The sequence below is a fragment of the Thermobia domestica genome, chromosome 12, assembly GCF_964235325.1.
Source record: "Thermobia domestica chromosome 12, izTheDome1.hap1.1, whole genome shotgun sequence".
NCBI lineage: Eukaryota > Metazoa > Arthropoda > Insecta > Zygentoma > Lepismatidae > Thermobia > Thermobia domestica.
The window spans coordinates 95,133,584-95,144,365 of record NC_137465.1 but is presented as its reverse complement, the minus strand read 5'-3'; the positions used below and the strand labels follow the sequence as shown (position 1 = coordinate 95,144,365).

Here is a 10,782-nt window from a genome sequence, read left to right as displayed (position 1 = left end):
CAGTCGCAGGGCTAATTTCAAGCAAATTTAATTGATCTTTCTTGTACTTTATGTCTCGTGAGCATTGATTGTTTTCTATTGACCTTTAATTTAAACATCTACCCGTGTACAAGTTTTCAAGGAAACTTTTGACGTGACTCTGTTAAGAGTTTTCCTTGTTAAATATCGTTTAAAAAGTGAGATCATTTACTGTTAGAAAGAATAAAAAATACTAATCAGGTAAACAAAAATAATACACAAGCATTAAGTGAAACACTGTTTAAGTGAACTATATTTCACCTTCACATTTCACTTTTACACTTCTAAAAACTTCACAGCTTCAGGAGCTTCACAGTTTCAAAAAGTCTTTGCGACATCAATCGCTTAGGAAATTTTTCTCGAGTTAGGACGCATTGTAAAAAGCCCAGAATTTGACCGTATGCACTTGGATAGTTCAAGTTCTTCACGTAATATACTGTTAGTAATAATACTGTAGCTCTAAACCCAGAGCATCCGTTTTTCAAATTAATAATTTCTTCAGAACCACAATATATTTCTTTCTTTGTGCCAAAAAACACTGTTGGTCCTACAATACTCGTCTTCTGATGTATGTCTGCCTCCTGCAAGTAAAATGATAATAATTTAATATATAGTGTATTTGGAAGAAATTTAAACAGATAATTTAGTTTTTAGTAAATACTATGTACAATGAGAATAAAAAAATACGTACTGGTATGTGAATCAATCCTCGAACTGACCTAAAAAAGCTTGTCCACGTTGCTGAGAGTTTGTGCTTTTATTAAACTCAAGATCTTCAAAAATAAATAAATAAATAAAATGAAAATGAAAATAAAAAATAAAATAAAAATAAAAAATAAAATAAAAATAAAATAAAGAAACAACCGTCCTTTCTGAACTAAGAAACAATGTGATAAGATGCATTTCCAGTCTGCGGCGAAAGTATTTCACCAAGTTGTAAAATTTCTTAACCGGATAATTCTGAAGTAGACTCACATAATATGTCAGAGCGTCAACTTGTATTGAAATTTATACCTTCTGTGGAAGATACTAAAAAACCGTACTAAAATAAGACTATTGTTACCTGTAAAAGAAGTGTGAGAGCAAACTTTGACCTGCACATATTAGAATCGATATGAACACTATAGTTTAAAATTATCTAACTGTATTCTTTATCAGGCGTAAAAGCCATAGTAGGTAAAACACTAGGTTATTTATTATAAAACAGCGTGTCCAGGCAGGCCTTTTAATTATCCTTTAATTCTTTTACACTTGGAAGATGATGTCACCTGATGTTCTCTTGAGTCTTGAGTCACTCAATGGAGTCTTGAGTGTAAACTTCTGCCGCAGACTGGCCTTAAAATGTATTAATGTTTAGAGTAATATTGGAGTTCAAAGGTAGAGTCAATTAGCCCTAAGAGTTGCCTGAGCCTTTGATACTCTACAGGAATAAAATTGTCTGTACAGACATTAACCTTCGAGCATCTTTTTCAATACCTGCTAGCTATTGAAACAATCCGTATGAATCTGGACCAAAAATCAATCCGTTTAATGTGCACAATTTTACTTTTTAAAAAATCACAATAAAAATTTCATTTCACTAGTAACAAATACATATGTTTCAACACAAAGGCACGAGTGTACCCTATGGATGAGTGGTAATAGTCGCTACCTTTTAATCAAAATGTCCTGGGTTCGATTCCCAGTACATGACACATGTGGTTCGGAGCCCACTTTAAACTAGGTCTCGTCCTTTAGAAGCTCAGAAGCTCGTTTAAAACGTTAATAACTTATTCACAAAAGCACGATTATGATTGAGAACCACCCACACGTCAAATTTTACTAGCTTCCTTCCAACAAAAGGGTCCTGCGTTCAATTCCGGTTGGGACACATGATGTTCGGAACCCACATTAAACTGTAGGTCCAGTCCTTAGAAGTTTCTTCGCTCGGTTAGAACGTTCATAACAATTCTTACACACACGTCAAATCTTGAAATAGTAAATTCCATTATTGAAGAAGCCCCATTCTGTAAGAAAGTGCAAAGCAGCGACACTGTTATGGTAGTTTGGCCACCAACAACTGTAAAAAAGATGCGCAATATTAGCGTCGAAATTAGTACAGCGGAGCTCTTCCCAATAATATATCAAATCTCAAGCGATCGTTAAAATCATATTCTTGATGACGTGTGTTAGTTATTTTATCAATGGAAAACTAATACTTCATTTATAAATAAAAGAATATTGCAATAATATAAACCATATTACTACTATTGAATAAGTGGCAATCAGTGTACCCCAAGAAACGACATACATGGAAAATGTCTGTGGAAAACGAGGATGTCCAAAAATGCTTCACAGGAGATATCATTTCGAGACAAGACAGTCTGAGTCGGTCACAATGTGACTATTGTAGACCGGGAGGATTGGATTAGGGGATCGCGAATTCGAACCTTTCAGGATTTAGCATCCTGACTGAGTTTTTTTTTTTATACCATTTTACTAAGTTTCACCAGGTGGATGTACAGATGGTACCTAATAAGGCCGTGACTGTTTCCTTTCTCATGTTTTTGGTGACATATCTCCAAAAAATAATTAAAAAATGCATGTATCTTATTTCCTATTATGTTCTCAATAAACATCCTTCATACTTCCACAATTCCTTTAGAACTCTGACCATATTAGCATTATCTACTTTGGAAACATGTAACATAATAGTAGATAGACAGCCGTTTCAAAGCTCTTCCATATTATTATTTTTTAATCAGCTGGTTGTTTTACTGTTTACTGATCTCGTGCTTATTAATAAGGAGGTATCAATAGATGTGTTAAGGACTTGCGGGACGAGCAGAGGCCAAAGTATGGGGTTACACATTAAATGTAATTTTTTTATTCTTATACTAGAAGAATGATGTGGATTAATATGCACAGAAGTGTATCTTCATAACAATAGTAACGTAAACTACTAAATGAAATTTTAAACTAATGTTTACTCAAATTGCATCGGTGATATGCAATTCTCAGTAACAATTCCCTTAACTCTATTACATATACACCTACCTGGGAAATTGCTCTAAGCGTAAATCTCTTTGGCTGCAAATGTCTTTCTAGGGCGAAAATATTATTTTCTATGTTGGCTGATAGTGCCACTTTTGACACTGCATCTCCCAGCTTAATTTCAAGAGTGTCTACGTCGTATCCAAAGTAAAGACTTGCCTCTGTTTCCAACTGAAATAAAGGGGAATAGATAAATAAATAAATAAATAAATAAATAAAAGAAAAAAGAAAAATCCATAAATCTTTTTCCTTCATACTATCTTACGGTAGATTTCACGGTGCGTAGACGGTAATATTCAAAGCACGAAGATGGATCGAGAAAATGGATCTAATTGTACTCTTGAAAAGAGAAGATAAAATAGAATAGAATAATAGGGGCGTCAAGAGAGGGAAAAGCAGGGGTGAGAGTCGCTACTAAACTCATTTTTCCGATTTTTTTCAAACTGTCTTAAATTTTGAATATTGGAATATAATCTAATTAAATATGAATAAAATAAATGGATTGTATTCTACTAACTTCGAAATGTTTGTTGTCGGGTTGACTAATTCATATCGGACTTCCGAAGAAATATCAAACAATTTTAATGACCGTGTCAATAGCGACAACTCTCAGTCTTTTCAGGTTTTAATAGAAATAGTGAAAGAAAGAGTGAGGAAGAGTAAGAAGAAGGTAGGAAGGAAGAGGGAAGGAGAAGGAAAGGAAGAAGATGATAGGAGATCTGAGGAGAACGAATTACTGGATAATTTTGGGAATATGGTGAAGAAACTCGAATAATTTCTAAAAGGTACTCTGTATTCAGAATGTTATTGCACAAGTATTGATATTATAGGGATCCGGAATAGACCCGTGTTCACTCATACAACCCTGACCTGGGTCCAGGCAACTACGCCAGTGGGAGTTGCCCCGACCCAGCCCGGGAGACAAGATAGTTTAGTTCTATTGTTTATTCATTATTTTAGAACGAAGGTTACCTAATATCCAGTCTCGGAACTCCAAGATTCAGAGATCGATCACACATTTGAATCAGCCAAAAAAAAAAAAAAAATCGAGTAATGCATACATTTGTTATAAATAAAAATTTTGATATTTCTGAAAGATCGTCGTTCATTCAGGCATATCCTGTTATTTTGGCTTTTCTCAGAGCCGATTATAATTTGTTTTAGACTTTATCCTTTATAACCTTTGTCATGCATTGTAAAACCATTACAATAAACCAACGTTCATGTTACGACTTAAGGCAAAAATTATCACTCAGTCACACACACATACACACGGGACAGCGTATAAACAAGGATAAAATATTCCAAAGGAAACTGTAACTACATTGTTTTATACAATTTATTACATTCAGAAAAAAAATATTAGCCATTAATACTGTTTATATGCTGTAAACATGGCGTCTTATGAACTGAATTATATATTTTATTATTTCTGCTGATGAAAATAACAATTTATGGCTCCCTTCTACGTCCAGATGATTTAACTATTGTTTTGAACTCGTGTTACCTTGATTTATTCCGTTTATCTGCAGAAATTTTCCAAATTTAGAGGAGCTGAAGTTACAGTGTTGTCCTTGATGTACGCCTCGTCTTGGAATGGAGGTTCTCGCGCCGTAATACTATAGTTCGGGAAATAGTTCCAATCACAGCAGAGATTTTTGGCAGCGAAAAGTACAAAACGAATAGAAAATGGTAAAATCTGGATCAAACCGGATTTCAGACAGGATATGGGCATGTCAAGAAGGACAATCGGGGTCCAAAATATTCAACCAAAATTTAGATTGCTACATTTTTCTAAGAATTCCTGCCCAATAGCGGGCCTAGTTTTTGTACAGCATTAAGATGATGATTTCAATGTTTCCCTATTTGAAACACCCATATGCTAAATATTATCGTGAAATAACGTATGAATAAAGATATTATTCCCCAAAAATAGTTACTACGAAATTATCCCGAATTTCCACATTAATTCCAAGTATAATTATAATCAATTGAATATCATGTATACATCGAAACCTATTTCGGAAAAATTAGCATGGTACAGTAGGTGATAATTTTAGTGGGCCCCTTCGAGCGGAGACCACATTACGTAATTGTAATGGTACATTACACTCTTCATGAATTCACGAAAGTAATAAGTACTTTATCCAAGTTACAGCGTAGGCAAATGAGCTAATACTCGTCCTTAGACATTGCAAAACCAAGCTCAAAAATTCTAAATATCAATCTATTTACAGATTTCTGTAATTCATGAATTTTTAGAGTTCCAAGCTTTCGACTCGCCCCTCGAGTCTTGGTCACGGAGGTTAGAAACAAGAAGAAAAAGAATAGGAACATCAAGGAATGAAAAGGAACGGACTAACCTAGGAGAGAGCTGTGAAAAAAAAAAGTTGGCAAGTGCGCCAGCGATATACGGATAAGGTGATGTGAACTAAAATATGGCAGGCATGTTATTATTTTTATTGTCATGCTATTCCTGTGAAAATTTTGTAATTACCACCCCCCCATTCCAGTCAACTATTCCTTGTCTAGATTTATTTTTTTTAATGAATAAATAAATTTTCAAGCATCAGTCTCTCTATTTCATTTCTAGCTCCAAACAAAACTTGTGAATCTTCTACCCTACGTTGCGTTTCTTTTAAATGTTTCGATAAACCTGACACCGGAGTTTCTGCTTTTGAATCTCTAATGTATTCCTTTACTCAGACTTCTAAATTTCTTTTCGTTTTGACTATATAACTATCTTGACAATTGCATTTTATTTCGAAAATACGCAATTTTTCATTGGGATCCGTGTAATAACACTTAATCTATGATCGATTCCGCTGACATTACTTCGAATGCGTGTAGACACATAAATACAATTTTTAGTATGTCTGCATAATGAGGAACGAAATTTGAACTTGGATTTACACGAACTGCATTCATACCGCAAAGCCCCTTCATGCCTCTTTACATGGCATGACAGTTTATCGAAACTGAACGTTCTAAAAGAGCAATAAATAAACCGATAAATTTTCCTCGAAAACCTATTGTCAATTACCTCATTACTTTTGAAGTGTACAGTTTCTTCCTCAGAGTCTGCATCTCGGTCTTCTCTGTGGGGAAGACTGCTTTCTGTAGGTACTTCTTCAGCTGTTTGTGCCACACCTCGTGTCCAGCTTCCAGCTATATCTGACAAAAAAAAAAAAAAAAAGTACCTAAAATGTGTACAGCCTTTCAGATTTAAAATTAACACAGGTGTGTAAGATATAAGTCTGGTTTTGAATTTACTTTTCTTTTTTTTAAAAAAAAGGTGTTTGAGGTCCGTATTTTATCAGTCACAACAGCCTAATGCTGAAATAGTATCTTAAACGCAGGCTTTAACTTCTTTTGGAGGCTGATCCTCCCATTTTTACACAGAAGGTGGTTGCTTGGTATATTACAAGGGATGTAATGGATTGTATACGCAGGTATACGGCGTATACCCACCACTAATTTTTGGAAACTATCGTATAGCCATCTAAAATTTAGGAAGTATGTGGGTACACGCTACATTCGATTCATAGTGTACTCACTTCATTAGAACAAATAACAACTCTTTTTCATGTTCTCTATTTCAAAACAGAAAAATCTCACTAAACAGCTGGTCGTCAGGCTGTTGCCGCGAATGATGTCTAAATTCTTTTAAAAGGTTTGAGTTTTCGGGTTGTGGGAATTGAGTTTTCCGTCAATCCCTTCTATAATGAAAAAGAACACACTGAACTGCAATGTTCTTTTTTTTTTTTTTTTTTTTTTTTTCAAGATGCCACATGCGCTATTCGTACCTTCTGAAAGTTGATCTCTAGTATTATAATAAAATAAAGCCAAGATGTTTCCAAATGTTTTTCTGGGAAACTATTAGAAACTCTTTTGTTCCTAAGATCAGTTGAAGATAGAAACTTACTTTAATACAGTAAAACTGAGAAGCCATACCTAACAAGGGACCATTAAATTTTGTAAATTCAATTGTTGAAAATGATTGCTAGCACTGGATTCAGCACCAAAAAAAACAGAGAAAAAGAGAGTTTAGTGGCAGACCGTATACAGGGTGGGAAATAAGTGAGGGCAAACTGCGAAGATAGAACGTAGAAACTACCTAGAAATGTCATGTTAATTTTGAAACGAGTAGAGGGATCAAAGCGTCTGAAGAAAATTTTTGACCTCTGTAACGGGAGGCGTTCCACGCTTTGACAATATATCAATACTAAGGTGACATGAATGAAGAACTAGAGATCCTGTAATACGGTCCATGAGCACGTTGTATGCACGAGGCGCCTGTTCCCTTCGGACGAATCCCTGTGCAGCCCCACCAGTTTCACCTTACTCTGACTCGGTTACATAACATTCGTGCTTTCTAGTTGCTACCTATCACCGGTTAGTTTATTTTTCGCACGGTAGTTTTTATGGTACACATCCAATGGCCGTATTTAGACGCAAATCGTAAAACAATTTTAACATTTCAACAGTTACTTCTTGTGGTCCCTTGAATTTTATCTATGTCAAGTGAGATATTTTCATGTCGCCTAGTGGAAACCTTTTAGGGGACAATAGGAAGTAAATTAGTGAAAGAATTATAATTCTTTCACTAATTTCTTCCTTATTGCCTCCTAAATGGTTTACGCTAGGCGACATGGAAATATCTCACTTGGCATACTCGTAGAGAAAATTTAAGGAAGTCATCAGAAGTAATGGTTGAAAAATTATGGCCGAATTTTATTTTATGATTTTCTTATATATAGGCCTATGTAGTCCGGATATATGACAAAAACAAAAGTGAAAAAACACAAAACCTCTACTTGGTGCTCACTAAATAGCAGGAATGCAATCTAACCGAGTCTGAATAGGGCGAAGCTGCGGGCCCGAGCGTAAGCGACAGGGTGCGACCGAAGGGAGCAAGCAGGCCAGCGACGGTCTTTCGCATGCATTCACTTATTTCATCTATCGTAGAGCACTTGTAACGATTTTAGACTTGAAACCGAAATACTAGTAAACCTAAAATACAAGTGCATTACTTTGGCAAGGTTCTAGAAGGCATTAGTCGAGCAGACGGTTCTACCAAATTTTCACACATTTATTGCATTTTCTGATTCTTCTTGCAAAGCGTGCACTAAATGAGGAGCTAATGCATAAACCACTAAACAACTTCTGCTACGTGCCCAGTAAAAGGACAAATGCTACCTAACCGAGTCAGAGCAGAAAAGTAGTAGGGGGGCCCGAGCGGAGCGAGGGGTGCTTTCGTAGGGAGCAGGCGCGTCAGCGACGGGGGGTACACGCATAAACAAGGATAGTGCAACATACGTAAAATATCCCCAATAATTTCCACCTTGCAAAACACTTAAATAATTGTAATAACTCTTACTTTCAAAATGAATTCACTGGTTTTCCGGGTACAAATGACCCGCTGTGAGGAGAAATTCGTCTGTTTTGAATTTTCACTTCTTTTCCACACTTCGCATCGTTGATTTTACGTTTCAACATAACATGACGCTTCAAAAACTTTATAATATGACGCTCTTTATCACACAATTATTTGTAATAAAATCGTATGTTTGCATTATATCCATCGCAAATGTCCATCCCTAACACGAACAGATTATTTCTACCTTTCTACCAGATTATTTCCACTTAGAATATGTTCACTCCCGTTCAAAATGTGTTTCAATATATTTAATGACAGAAATAACTTATATTCACACTCTACTTCTTTTACGAAAAGCGTTTGACAAGTATTTTACCTATAAATTTTGTTCTTGGTAGAACCGTCTGCTCGAGTGAACCCTTCTAGAACACAGGCCCCATTCCCATTTAGCTGTAATAAAGACACAAAACATGGCTTTGCATTTAATTTTATCGCCTGGAGAAATTTGTTTTATATAAATATGTCTTCTATGAATATGTTTCACATATATATGCAAAGTTTTAAATTTTGCCTGTAGATCTTTCACAATGTGGGTGCCAAGAGTAAACCAGCACCAACTTTCCAACACGGTCTTTCTAGTGGTGCGCCAAAAGTAAACCTGCACGCCTTGTCCATGGGAAGGGGGACCAGTAATCTAGAACCTTGCCCTTAGAGGACAACCAAAACCATTCTGGTTTGCTATGTTCAAGTAGTATCTAAAAACTTATATTAGAGATTTTTTTTTTTTTTTTTTTTTTTTAATAATACAAGAATGTCATCCATCAAAAGAGTGTGCATTCCGAAATAATGTACTGAACGTAATGATTGATCTTCTGGGAAAAATCAAAAGAGCTTTCCTACATCGTTTCCATCATTATTCCTAACAACTTAATGTATTTCATACGTTATTTCCACATACTGTACCTTGTTCAATCCTCGCGTGTTTTGTTGGAGGGTGGTCACAATATTCACTCCACCCTTTAGATTCTTCTCTCGTATAATAATCGCAATCACAACTTTCTTCATTGCATCTGCCCCTTTTCACACCTCTTGCGTCCACGTCGGAGTCCATGATGCCGACTTGTTCTCACAAATTAACACATGATTTCCCTGAACAACATTAAATAATTTCATGAAATACAAATGGCTTCCGTTCGGGTTCGATCGACTTCCTTCGGATTTTCGCGAACATTTCAACGTAACGACAGGTGATTTATGAAACTTTATACGTCACCGTAAAAACAACGGCGTGACACATAAAATATTCTTAGATTGTCGTCCTTCTTAAGGCGAGATTGTTACATTTAAACTTTACTTCTTGGTGTTTAAATGTAACAAAATTACATCCATTTTTTTTACCAGCAAACCATATTTATACATCACATTCCATTTTACATATATTTCTTCTACAGTTACGTCTATGTATAAGTCAAACATGTGAATGAACGTCACAATTTTTCTCTGTGTATAACTAGTTGTCTGGTGACGGATATTGTTAACTCAAAACATTTCGTATCTAAATCTGTTGGGGAAACATCGGCACAAATGTCATTATTTAGTTTTAAAAATTACAAGGCAAAGACAAGCTAACTTCTATGACTTACTATTTATTAAATTCGAAAAGCTTGCAAAAAAAATTGTATTATTTTAACATTACTCTATTTACATATTTCTGTTCATGTTCGGCTATTTTTAATATCGAATGCAGAGCCGTAGCTAGGGGGGTCGAGTTGGGCGGTGTACCCGGGCGCTGATAGCAAAAAAGGGCGGAACACACATGAAGAAAGGAAAAGTGTTGGAAAAGAGTAAACGACAAGGCACCCCGTAAAGGTATTGGAGCCCTATTAAATCAATATTGCTGTCGGTTTGAAAAGAAAGAAATTTGTTAAAAATTTGCTTGCACGCTCCGCTTGCAACCCAAAAGTTTCAATAAGAGTCGCAAGTTTTTACTTATTATTTAAAAATTACAACAAAAGCGGCTTTTCTTATTGAAAAGGTGAATGTATGGGACGCCAAATTCTACTCTTCCCCGAGCCCGAAATCTCTAGCTACGGCTCTGATCGAATGCGAAATATCAGCGCGCGGAGGAAAAGCACGCAGTCAAGTTCCGGCTGCGCTGCAAGCTAGCATTATACGAGTGATTACACACACCAAAATGGTAATTTTTTAAAACCACTGCTAAATAACTATTAATGTCACCAACTTCGAATTACAAAAAGTTACAAGTAGTGGTATATTGTACAAAAACACAAAATCTTATGTGCAAGGGACCATCGGAGATTGAGATATGAAGCCCCGGAAACTGTGTTTTT

At 35.6% G+C, this 10,782-nt stretch overlaps 1 long non-coding RNA gene across 1 annotated transcript; it reads right to left on the bottom strand.

The window, feature by feature from the left end:
• Window positions 1-476: 476 nt before the first annotated feature.
• On the bottom strand, window positions 477-9,482 carry LOC145665752 (uncharacterized). Its single transcript, XR_014127635.1, has 4 exons — window positions 9,395-9,482; window positions 6,095-6,225; window positions 3,055-3,222; window positions 477-599 (listed from the first exon to the last, which is right to left on the bottom strand). It is a non-coding gene; the product is annotated as an uncharacterized LOC145665752 (long non-coding RNA).
• Between the last annotated feature and the right edge of the window lie 1,300 nt (window positions 9,483-10,782).